An 11,303-nucleotide genomic window follows, 5' to 3' on the forward strand; every position below is an offset into this window, starting at 1 on the left:
GCTCACGCCTGTAATCCCAGCACTTTGGGAGGCCAAGACGGGTGGATCACGAGGTCAAGAGATCGAGACCATCCTGGTCAACATGGTGAAACCCCGTCTCTACTAAAAATACAAAAAAAATTAGCTGGGCATGGTGGCGCGTGCCTGTAATCCCAGCTACTCAGGAGGCTGAGGTAGGAGAATTGCCTGAACCCAGGAGGCGGAGGTTGCGGTGAGCCGAGATTGCGCCATTGCCCTCCAGCCTGGGTAACAAGAGTGAAACTCCGTCTCAAAAAAAAAAAACAAGAAGAGTACAGATGCATGATACATGCCTGGATGACCCTTGAAAACATTATTATGCTGAGTGAAAAAAGCCTGACACAACAGATCACATGCTGTATGATTCTTGGCCAGGTGTGGTGGCTCACGCTTGTAATCCCAACACACTGGGAGGCCAGGGTGGATGGATCACTTGAGGTCAGGAATTCAAGACCAGCCTGGCCAACATGGTAAAACCCCATCTGTACTAAAAACAAAAATTAGCAGGGCATGGTGGTGGTTCCTGTAATCTCAGTTACTTGGGAGGCTGAGGTGGGAGAATCACTTGAACCTGAGAGGGGAAGCTTGCAATGAACCGAGATGGTGCCACTGCACTCCAATCTGGGTGCAACAGAGGAAGACTCTGTCTCAAAACAAAACAAAGGTCTCCTTTTGGGATGATGGAAATAATTTGGAACTAGAGGAAAGGTGGTAGTCACACAACATTGTGAATGTACTAAATGCCACGCAATTTTTCATTTTATTTGTTTTTATTTTTAGTTTTGTAGAGACGGGGTCTTCTTCCATTGCCCAGGCTGATCTCAAACTCTCTGACATTAAGACTTAGCAACTCCAGCCTGGGTGACAGAGCGAGACCCTGTTTACAAACACTCTCTCTCTCTCCCTCTCTCTCTCTCTCTCTCTCTCTCTCTCTCTTTCTCTCTCTTACACTTAGCCAGGAGGCTGAAAATGGTAAGGAAGATGACATAGAAGAAATGAAAGAGAGCAGTGTCCTTCCAGGTGCAGGAGTCAATGGGGAGAAAGGAAGAGGGACAGGTGAGGAAGGCAGCTCCACCGACGGGGATCTCGGACAGGGAAGGGAACCTTTGTCACCATTCCATATTTGAGAAAACTCCTGGGCAGGGTGGTGGCCCATGCCAACAGTTTTAAGATGTGTGGCAAGGTCAGAAATAAGGAAGATCCAGTTTGTGCTCTGGGACCTTCCTTAGACACTCAGCAGCGTGAATGGCTGTTGAGAGCTTTGGGTGCCTACTCTGGGACCCACTCTGGCAGCATCACGGCAGATTCAGAGGAGTCAGCTGCGCTGGCGATTGGAGGGGAGGTTGACTCAGCAGGGAGGAGGACTGAGTCCTGACTGAGCCAAGAAAGAGCATATGTTAGGAGCGGACTCCAACCACTCAGACACGGAACTGGGACACGGCGTTACAGGACCCAGCTGTGGCTAACATTGCTAATTGCCTCCCCGAGATTCACTCCCCTTTGTACTAAACAAACCTCTATTTTATGTGGCATGGCAATGTGCCCAACAGTCTATGCCCACTTCCTCAGGCTTCTCCTAGGAAAGGCGGCTAGAGGTGCTTCTGGGAAAAAACTTTTCCTTTCCTGATAAATGGGCACAGACATAGGTGTGCTGTCTGGGGCTGGAGCAGCCACGTTGTTACCCTTAGGTAATGAGGATGACGACAAAATCCATCAGGCCAATGTGGCAGAGCAGAAAGACTAAAAGAACAGAACTACTCCCTTGGGAAGAGCCCTATTTATCTGGAGCAAATACTTTAATAAGAACCAAATTAGGCCAGGCGCGGTGGCTCATGCCTGTAATCCTAAGCACTTTGGGAGGCTGAGGCGGGCAATCCATCTCAAAAAAAAAGAAAAGAAAAGAAATTAATAGCTAGCAGACTGATAGGCAAGGGACTTTCTGAAGAAAATAGAAATGGCTGCTTGAAGGTTTTTTTTTTTAGATGAAGTCTCACTCCGTCGCCTATGCTAGAGTTCAGTGGTGCAATCTCTGCTCACTGCAACCTCCACCTCCTGGATTCAAGCAATTCTCAGCCTCAGCCTCCCGAGTAGCTAGGACTACAGATGCACGCCACCATGTCTGGCTATTTTTTTTGGGGGGGGTGGGGGGGTCAGGGGCTTAGAAGTCTGGCTAATTTATATATTTTTAGTAGAGACAGGTTTCACCATATCGGCCAGGTTGGTCTCGAACTCTTTTTTAAATTTTTTATTTATTTATTTATTTTTTAAATTAAAGATGAGGTTTCACCATGTTGGTCAGGCTGGTCTTGAACTCCCGACCTCAGGTGATCCGCCCGCCTTGGCTTCCAAAGTGCTTGGATTACAGGCATGAGCCACCACGCCCGGCCTGGTCTCAAACTCTTCACCTCAGGTGATCGACCCACCTGGGCTTCCCAAAGTGCTGAGATTACAGGTGTGAGCCACCGTACCTGGCCCCACTTGAAGATTTTTATTGTTTTACGGTGTGTTGTGGGTAACGGTATTTTACTGGTTTTTTTCATAAAATGTATATCACTTGTTAATGCTTTGTGAATTTGGCTTTGCTTTTGGGGGAATGTCACAGTCTTGAGTCCTGCTCCAAGGTGGACATGGCTTCAAGAGAGAAAAAAGGCTATTTACAGTTTTTCCTCAGTGGTGAGTCCTTAAATGACACTTGGATCCTCTATAAAGTATATCATCCATATCTGAACACAAATGCGGCTAGTATTTTCACATAGAAATCAGCTCATCGTTCTGGCAATATCATTTAGTGACCTTAGTGGTATGGCTATCCTTGATGACTTTGGCGTAGTAGTTTCACCTGAGCAGTAGAGACAAGAATTTGACCCACCTGAGCTCAGCAGCATTTTCTTTTTCTTTTTTTTTTTTTTTTTTCCGAGACCGAGTCTCGCTCTGTCGCCCAGGCTGGAGTGTGGTAGTGGGAACCCTGCTCACTGCAACCTCCATCTCCCCAGTTCAAGTGATTCTCCAGCCTCATTCTCCTGATGCGCCCAAACTTCTAAATCTTTATATCCAGTCCAGATTTTTTTTTTTTTTTTAAGAAATAGGGGTTGGAGGCCAGGCGTGGTGGCTCACACCTGTAATCCCAGCACTTTGGGAGGCCGAGGCAGGTGGATCACAAGGTCAGGAGTTTGAGAGCAGCCTGACCAACTTGGTGAAACCCATCTCTACTAAAAATTAGCCAGTACAAACCACAGTGCTTCCATTATTTATGTTTAAAAATAATAATAATAAAAAGAAAAATAAATTAGCTGGGCATGGTGGCATGTGTCTGTAATTTCAGCTACTCAGGAGGCTGAAGCAGGAGAATTGCTTCAACCTGGAGGCAGAGGTTGCAGCGAGCTGAGATCGCGTCACTGCACTCCAGCCTGGGTGACAGAGCGAGACTGCGTCTCAAAAAAAAAAAAGAAAGAAAATTTGAACAGACATGTGTCCAAAGATGATATGCAAAGGGTCCAAGCTCGGAGGCTCATGCCTGTAATCCCAACACTTTGGGTGGCCAAGGCAGGCAGATCACCTGAGGTCAGGAGTTCAGACCAGCACCTGACCAACATGGCAAAATCCCGTCTCTACTAAAAATACAAAAAATTAGCCAGGTGTCATGGTGCATGCCTGTAATCTCAGCTACTTGGGAGCCTGAGGCAGGAGAATTACTTGAACCTGGGAGGCAGAGATTGCAGTGAGTTGAGATTGTGCCATTGCACTCCAGCCTGGGCAACAAAAGCAAAATTCCATCTGAAAAAAAAAAAAATATATATATATATATATATATATATATATAAATAAAATTAGCCAGACATGGTGGTGCATGCCTGTAGTCCCCGCTACTTGGGAAGCTGAGGCAGGAGATCACTTGAACCCGAGAGGTTGTGGTGAGCTGAGACAGTGCCACTGCACTCCAGCCTGGGCAACAGAGCTAGACCCAGTCTCAAAAAAATCAAGAGTCAACAAGTAGAAACAACCCAAATGTCCATCAGCTAATGAGTAGATAAACAAAATGTATGCCCGGGCATGGTGCCTCACGCCTGTAATCCTAGCACTTTGGGAGGCCAAGGCGGGTGAGCTGCTTGAGTCCACCGCGCCTGACTAATTTTTTGTATTTTTAGTAGAGACGGGCTTTCACCATATTGGCCAGGCTGGTCTCGAACTCCTGGCCTCGTGATCCACCAGCTTTGGCCTTCCAAAGTGCTGGGATTACAGGCCTGAGCCACCAGCCGGCATTTTCTATTTTTCATGGCAGCCTGAATGGATTAAGACAGTGAGCCATGAAAAGGAATGAAACCCTGATAAATGCTATGACGTGAAGGAACTTTAAAAACATGATGCTAAGTCAAAGAAGATCAGCTCGGAAAATCATAGAAACAGAAAGCATGTAGTGGATGCTAGGGGCTGGGGAGGGAGGAAATGGGGAGTGACTGATAATGGATGCGGCTTTCTTTGGGGAATGATGAAACATTCTAAATTTGTTTGTGGTGATGGCTTTGAGAATAGGCCAAAAACCACTGAATTGTGCACTTTAAAATGGCAAATTTTTTAATATGTGAATTATATTTCTTTCATTCTTTCTTTCTTTCTTTTCATTGTTGTTGTTGAGAGGGAGTCTCACTCTGTCGCCAGGTTGGATGGAGTGCAGTGGCACAATCTTGGCACACTGCAACCTCCACCTCCCAGGTTCAGATGATTCTCCTGCCTCAGCCTCCAGAGTAGCTGGGATTACAGGTGCCCACCACTAGGCTCAGCTAATTTTTTGTATTTTTAGTAGAGATGGGGTTTCACCATGTTGGCCAGGCTGGTCTCGAAGCGCTGACCTCAGGATTCGCCCACCTTGGCCTCCCAAAGTGCTGGGATTACAGGCGTGAGCCACCGCGCCCGGCCGTGAATTATATTTCAATAAAACCGTTATTACAGTTTTTGTATAGAGCTGCCACATATGAGTACATGTACAATGGATGAGACCTGCTGAACTCTAGATCACACCAATGTCTATTTCTTTTTTGGATATCATACTACATGGTTGTATGTTACCATTGGCGAGACCAAGTAGAGGATGCCTGGGACTTTCCAGTATGGTTTTTTACAAGTGTCAGTAAATCTATGATTATTTCAAAATAATTTTACAGATTATGGGGAGACCGAGTGAGTCAGTGACCCCCTGCAGTCCCCAGCTTCAGGTCTCAGTCTCTGGGACTCATGCTTCACAGGCATTGTGATGGGGCATCCTTGGAGAATAAAACGTTTTGTGAAGAAAAAAAAATACATCATGAAGCAAACCAGTTAGGTTGTTTGTATGTATGTATGCATGTATGTACGTACGTACGTACGTATGTATGTATTTATTTATTTATTTATTTTGAGACAGAGTCTCTGTCTCCCAGGCTGGAGTGCGGTGGCACGATCTTGGCTCACTGCAGCCTCCGCCTCCCAGGTTCAAGCAATTCTCCGGCCTCCTGAGTAGCCGTGATTACAGGCGTGCACCACCACACCTGGCTAATTTTTTTGCATTTTTAGTAGAGACTGGTTTTGACCATGTCGGCCAGGCTGCTCTCAAATTCCTGACCTCAGGTGATCCACCCGCGTTGGCCTCCCAAAGTGCTGAGATTACAGGCATAAGCCACTGTGCCCAGTGTAGTTTCTCTCAATTTGGAGTGCGTTGGAAAATGTGCCATGCATCTCTCTCTATTCTCTTCCTAAATCTTGCCAGAGTGGCACTGAAGGCATGAAAACCCCACAAGGATAAAGAGAACAGAAGAAGTACCAACAGCATATTTTGTTTCCTTTCTAAAAGTATTTTTGGAGGATGAAAGACAGGATAATACCCAGTTTTAGTAGAGGAAAGGAAGCTGGAAGTACCTTTAGAGGGGATGATGATAAAGAGGAAGCAGTTTCACCCCACAGAACCTGGGGAAGCTCAGGAACTAGAGACAGAAGCTCAGGAACTAGTGCCACAAGAGGTGAGGATGAACCTTGGGCTGGCTGTATGCCATGGACACTTATGACCTCTTTTGTGGACTGTCAGCCCTGCAGCAACCACAGAGAATCAATCTTTTCCTTCCTTCCATCCTCCTTCCTTTCTTCTTTTCATTTATTTATTTATTTATTATTTTTAAAGATGGGGTTTCACCATGATGGCCAGGCTGGTCTTGAACTCCTGACCTCAGGTGATCCACCCACCTTGGCCTCCCAAAGTGCTAGGATTAGAAGCATGAGCCACTGCGCCTGGCATCTTTTTTTTTTTTTTAAAGACAGAGTCTTGCTCTGTTGCCCAGCATGGAGTGCAGTAGCGCAATCTTAGCCATTATAATTACACTCCAGACTGGGCAGCACAGCAAGACTCTGTCTCAAAAAAAAAAAAAATCATGTATACGATATCAACTTGTTTGAGTCAAACAGTCTGGGTGTAGTGGCTCATGCCTGTAATCCTAGCACTTTGGGTGGCAGAGTTGGTGGATCACCTGAGGTCAAGAGTTCGAGACCAGCCTGGCCAACATGGCAAAAACCACATCTCTACTAAAAATACAAAAATTAGCTGGGCGTGGTGGCGCACACCTGTAATCCTAATTACTTGAGAGGCTGAGGAAGGTGAATCGCTTGAACCTGGGAGATGGAGGTTGCAGTGAACCAATATTGTTCCACTACACTCCAGCCTGTGCAACGGGAGCAAGACTCTGTCTCAGAAAAAAAAAAAAGAGTCAAACATAGGATTGTGAAGGTCCTTCTGTTTTGGATAGCACTACAAAGAGAGAAAATACATTGCTTTGGGGTTTGTGTAGGCACTATGTCACAATAAATGGAAACAACCAATTAGGTTGAACCATATGAAGTACCCATTTTGTAGACAAAAGTAATTGAATATCAGCAGTTTCTTTTTTTTCTTTTTTATTTATTTTTAAAAAAATTTTTTATATAATAATCGAGACAGGGTTTCACCATGTTGGCGAGACTGGTCTTGAACATCTGACCTCAGGTGATCCGCCCACGTTGGCCTCCCAAAGTGCTGGGATTACAGGCGTGAGCCACCGCACCTAGCGAATATCAGCAGTTTCACATGGTTTAGCCTAACAGCTGCCAAGAGTCTGAATGCAGGAAAGCACACTGGCACATTTAGGAGGAAGGCCTGTAAACTTGCGTTTAGATACAGACATTCACCTTACCAGCCTGGGGCATGCAAATTACCTGGTCTCAGTTCTTTAATCTGTGAAATGGGGATAATAACACTATGTCTTCTGCTCTTATAAGGGCACAGTACTATAACAAGCATTAGACTTTGCTATTCAGATACAGAGATGTGAAGCAGTGCAATGTTGCTTGTTATTGCTCTGGATACATTATTAGCTTGGAGATGTGAAAAATGTAAGTGGCTGGGTTTCCTGGCAGGTAGTTTTCTTTTCTTTCTTTCTTTCTTTTTTTTTTTTTTTTTTTTGAGACAGAATCACACTGTTTATTATTATTATTTTCATAAAGATGGGGTTTCACCATGTTGGTCAGGCTGGTCTTGAACTCCCAACCTCAGGCGATCCACCCATCTTGGCCTCCCAAAGTGCTGGGATTACAAGCATGAGCCACCACGCCCGGCCTTTTTATTTTTTTATTTTATTTTTATTATTCTATTTTTTAGATGGAGTCTCGCTCTGTCATTCAGGTTGGAGTGCAGTGGCACAATCTTGGCTCACTACAACCTCCACCTTGTGAGTTTAAGTGATTCTCCCTGCCTCAGCCTCCCGAGTAACTGGGATTACAGGTGCCTGCAACCACACCTGGCTGATTTTTTTTTGTATATTTAGTAGAGACAGGGTTTCTCCAGGTTGGTCAGGCTGGTCTCAAACTCCCAACCTCAGGCAATCCGCCCGCCTTGGCCTCCTAAACTGCTGGGATTACAGGTGTGAGCCACTGCGCTCAGCCTATTTTTATTTTAGAGACAGGGTCTCACTTTGTCACCCAGGCTAGAGTGCAATGGCATGATCATAGCTCACTTCAGCCTTGAACTCCTAGGCTCAGTGATCCTCCTGTCTCAGCTTCCCGAGTATCTAGGACTATAAGTGTGCACCGCCATGCCAGGCTAATTTTTTTTCTTTAAAAATAAGAAACAGTATGTCAAGGTTTTTTGGGGGCCACATTTTTTTTTTTTTTAATAGAGATGAAGGCTTGTTATATTGCCCAGGCTGCTCTCGAACTCTTGGGCTCAAGTGATCCTCTCCTGCTTCAGCCTCTCAAGTCACTGGATTACAAGCATGAGCCAACCTCAGTCAGCTCTATCCCTTCTTCCTAAATATCTTTTCATGTTTGTTTTGTTTTTTGTGTATGTACCAAAGTTTACAATTAATCATGAAGGAATTCATTATTTTATTTGTAGATCTGAACTAGCTATAGAAATTATAGAACTGGGATATGAATATGGTGATTAATTTAAATAAAGAAGAGTAATAAAAATACAACTCTTCTTTGGACTCTTCTTCCCCTGAATTTCTTATATTGTGCTCTATATTCTCTAGAATTTTCTAGCAATGTCTTAGAATTGCCTTTCCCCCCACAAGTTCGCAGAAGAGACCATTTTTAATCTTAGACTTTTCAATTCCTTGCATTATTTTTTGGGTCCCATGAGTTCCTTTATTCTTGGTTTTGTTTTGCTTTTTTTCATTTTTTATATTCAAGAATTTCAGCTGGGTGAGGTGGCTCATGCCTGAAATTCTAGCACTGCGGGAGGATCACTTGAGCCCAGGAGCTTGAGACCAACCTGGGCAACATAGCAAGACCCCATCTTTCCAAAAAATAGAAAAAGATTAGCCAAGCATGGTAGTGTGCACCTGTAGTCCCAGCTATTCAGGAGGCTGAGGTGGGAATATTGCTCGAGCCCAGGAGTTCAAGGCTCCAGTGAGCTATGACCCTGCCACTGTACTCCAGCCTGGGCCACAGAGAGAAAAAAAAAATTCTTCATGGTACATGCCTTAGAGTGGAATTGGTGAGCCATAAGGTGTGCACAGGTTTTTTGTTTTTGTTTGGAGATTAAGTCTCACTCTGTCATTCAGGCTGGAGTGCAGTGGCACGATCTCAGCTTTCGCCTCCTGGGTTTAAGTGATTCTCCTGCCTCAGCCTTCTGAGTAGTTGGGATTACAGGCACATGCCACCATGTCCAGTTAATTTTTGTATTTTTAGTAGAGACGAGGTTTCACCATGTTGGCTAGTCTGGTCTCGAACTCCTGGCCTCAGGTGATCCACCTCCTCGGCCTCCCAGCGTGCTGGGATTCCAGGCATGAGCCACCGCGCCTGGCTGCACTTGTTTAACTTCACTGCATATTGCCCAGTTACTCTCTAAATGACAGTTCTAGTTCTACTACATTTCCCGCAGTAGAATTTAAGAATTCCCATTGCAAAGCCTAGCATGATGGCACACACCTGTAGTTCCAGCTACTTGAGAGGCTGAAGTGAGATGATCCCTTGAACCCAGGAGTATGAATCAAACCTGGGCAACACAGTGAGAACCCCTATCTTTAAGAAAAATGAAAAAAGATCCCATTGCTCATTAACACTTGGTAATACTATTAGACATTTAAATATTTGTCCAGGTCAGGTGTGAGGCTCACATATGTAATCCTAGTACTTGGGGAGGCCAAGGCGAGAGGATCACTTGAGGCCAGGATTTCAAGATCGGTCTGAAAACACAGCAAGATCCTCATCTCTATTTTTTAAATTAAATATTTGTCTATTTAAAAGCCTTGAAATAATTGAGACTCTTGCTGTAAAACCTAGACTGGAGTGCAATGGCACGATCTCAGCTCACTGCCTCCCGTGTAGCTGGGATTACAGCAACCGCCATTATGCCCAGCTAATCTTTGTATTTTTATAGAGATGGGTTTCACCATGTCGGCCAGGCTGGTCTTGAACTCCTGACCTCAGGTGATCCACCCACCTCAGTCTTCCAAAGTGCTGGGATTACAGATGTGAGGCACCACGCCCGGCCTCTCTCACGGTTTTCATTTGCCTTTTGCTGACTACTGAGGAGCTTAAGAATCTTTTCTTTTCTTTTTCTTTTTTTTTTGAGACTGAGTCTCACTCTGTTGCCCAGGCTGGAGTGCAGTGGTGAGATCTCAGCTCACTGCAACCTGTGTCTCCCGTTCAAGCGATTCTTGTGTCTCAGCCTCCCGAGTAGCTGGGACTACAGACGCCCACCACCACGCCTGGCTAATTTTTTGTATTTTAGTAGAAACGGTGTTTTACCATGTTGCCTAAACTGGTCTCAAACTCCTAAGCTCAGGCAATTTGCCCGCCTCGGCCTCCCAAAGTGCTGGGGTTACAGGCGTGAGCCACCACGTCCAGGCGACTTCAGATCTTTGACCCATTATTCTGTTGCATTGTCTATTTTTAAATTATTGTCGTGGTTTTTAATGCATTATGATTCTGTAAGTTCCAAATATCTTTTCCTATACATGCTCTGTTTTTTTGTTGTTGTTTTTTTCCTTTTACTTTTTAAAAATGGTGCTTTTCAATTAATAGATATTTTTAAAACTCTAGGTCACAAACTATTCCCCTATATTTTCCTATACAAATTTTAAGGTTTTTGCTTTTATTCTCCTGGGATAGATTTCTGTGTGATTTAAGATTGTTTAAACTTGTATATGTGGGTATGGCACCTAACAATATATATATATGCATTCGGTTGGGCACGGTGGCTCACGCCTGTAATCCCAGCACTTTGGGAGTCTGTGGCAGGAGGATCACCTGAGGCCAGGAGTTCGAGACCAGCCTGGCCCATACGGCAAAACCCCGTCTCTACAAAAAACACAAAAATTAGCTGGGTATGGTAGCACCCACCTGTAGTCCCAGATACTTGGGAGGCTGAAGCAGAGAATTGCTTGAACTCAGGAGGCAGAAGTTGCAGTGAGCAGAGATCACACCACTTCACTCCAGCCTGTGTGACATAGCAAGACTCTGTCTCAAAAAAAAGTATATATATATATATATGTACATATATATACACACACAAACACACACACACACACGTGTATTCCAGTAACAATATAAAATGTAATATATATACACATGTAATATACTTTGGTTAACATGTATATTACAAATAAAAGGTAACATATTAAATAATACATGTTATATATTATCCTTTACAACTTATCTTTTATATATACACACATACACGCACTCTTAAGTTAATACATATATTAGGGGAATAGATAGGTAGACCCGTTTCCATATCAGAAGATATAGATTACCTAATATTTTCAAGTTTTAATTATTTT

Source organism: Callithrix jacchus, chromosome 9, assembly GCF_049354715.1.
Source record: "Callithrix jacchus isolate 240 chromosome 9, calJac240_pri, whole genome shotgun sequence".
In the NCBI taxonomy this organism is placed as follows: domain Eukaryota; kingdom Metazoa; phylum Chordata; class Mammalia; order Primates; family Cebidae; genus Callithrix; species Callithrix jacchus.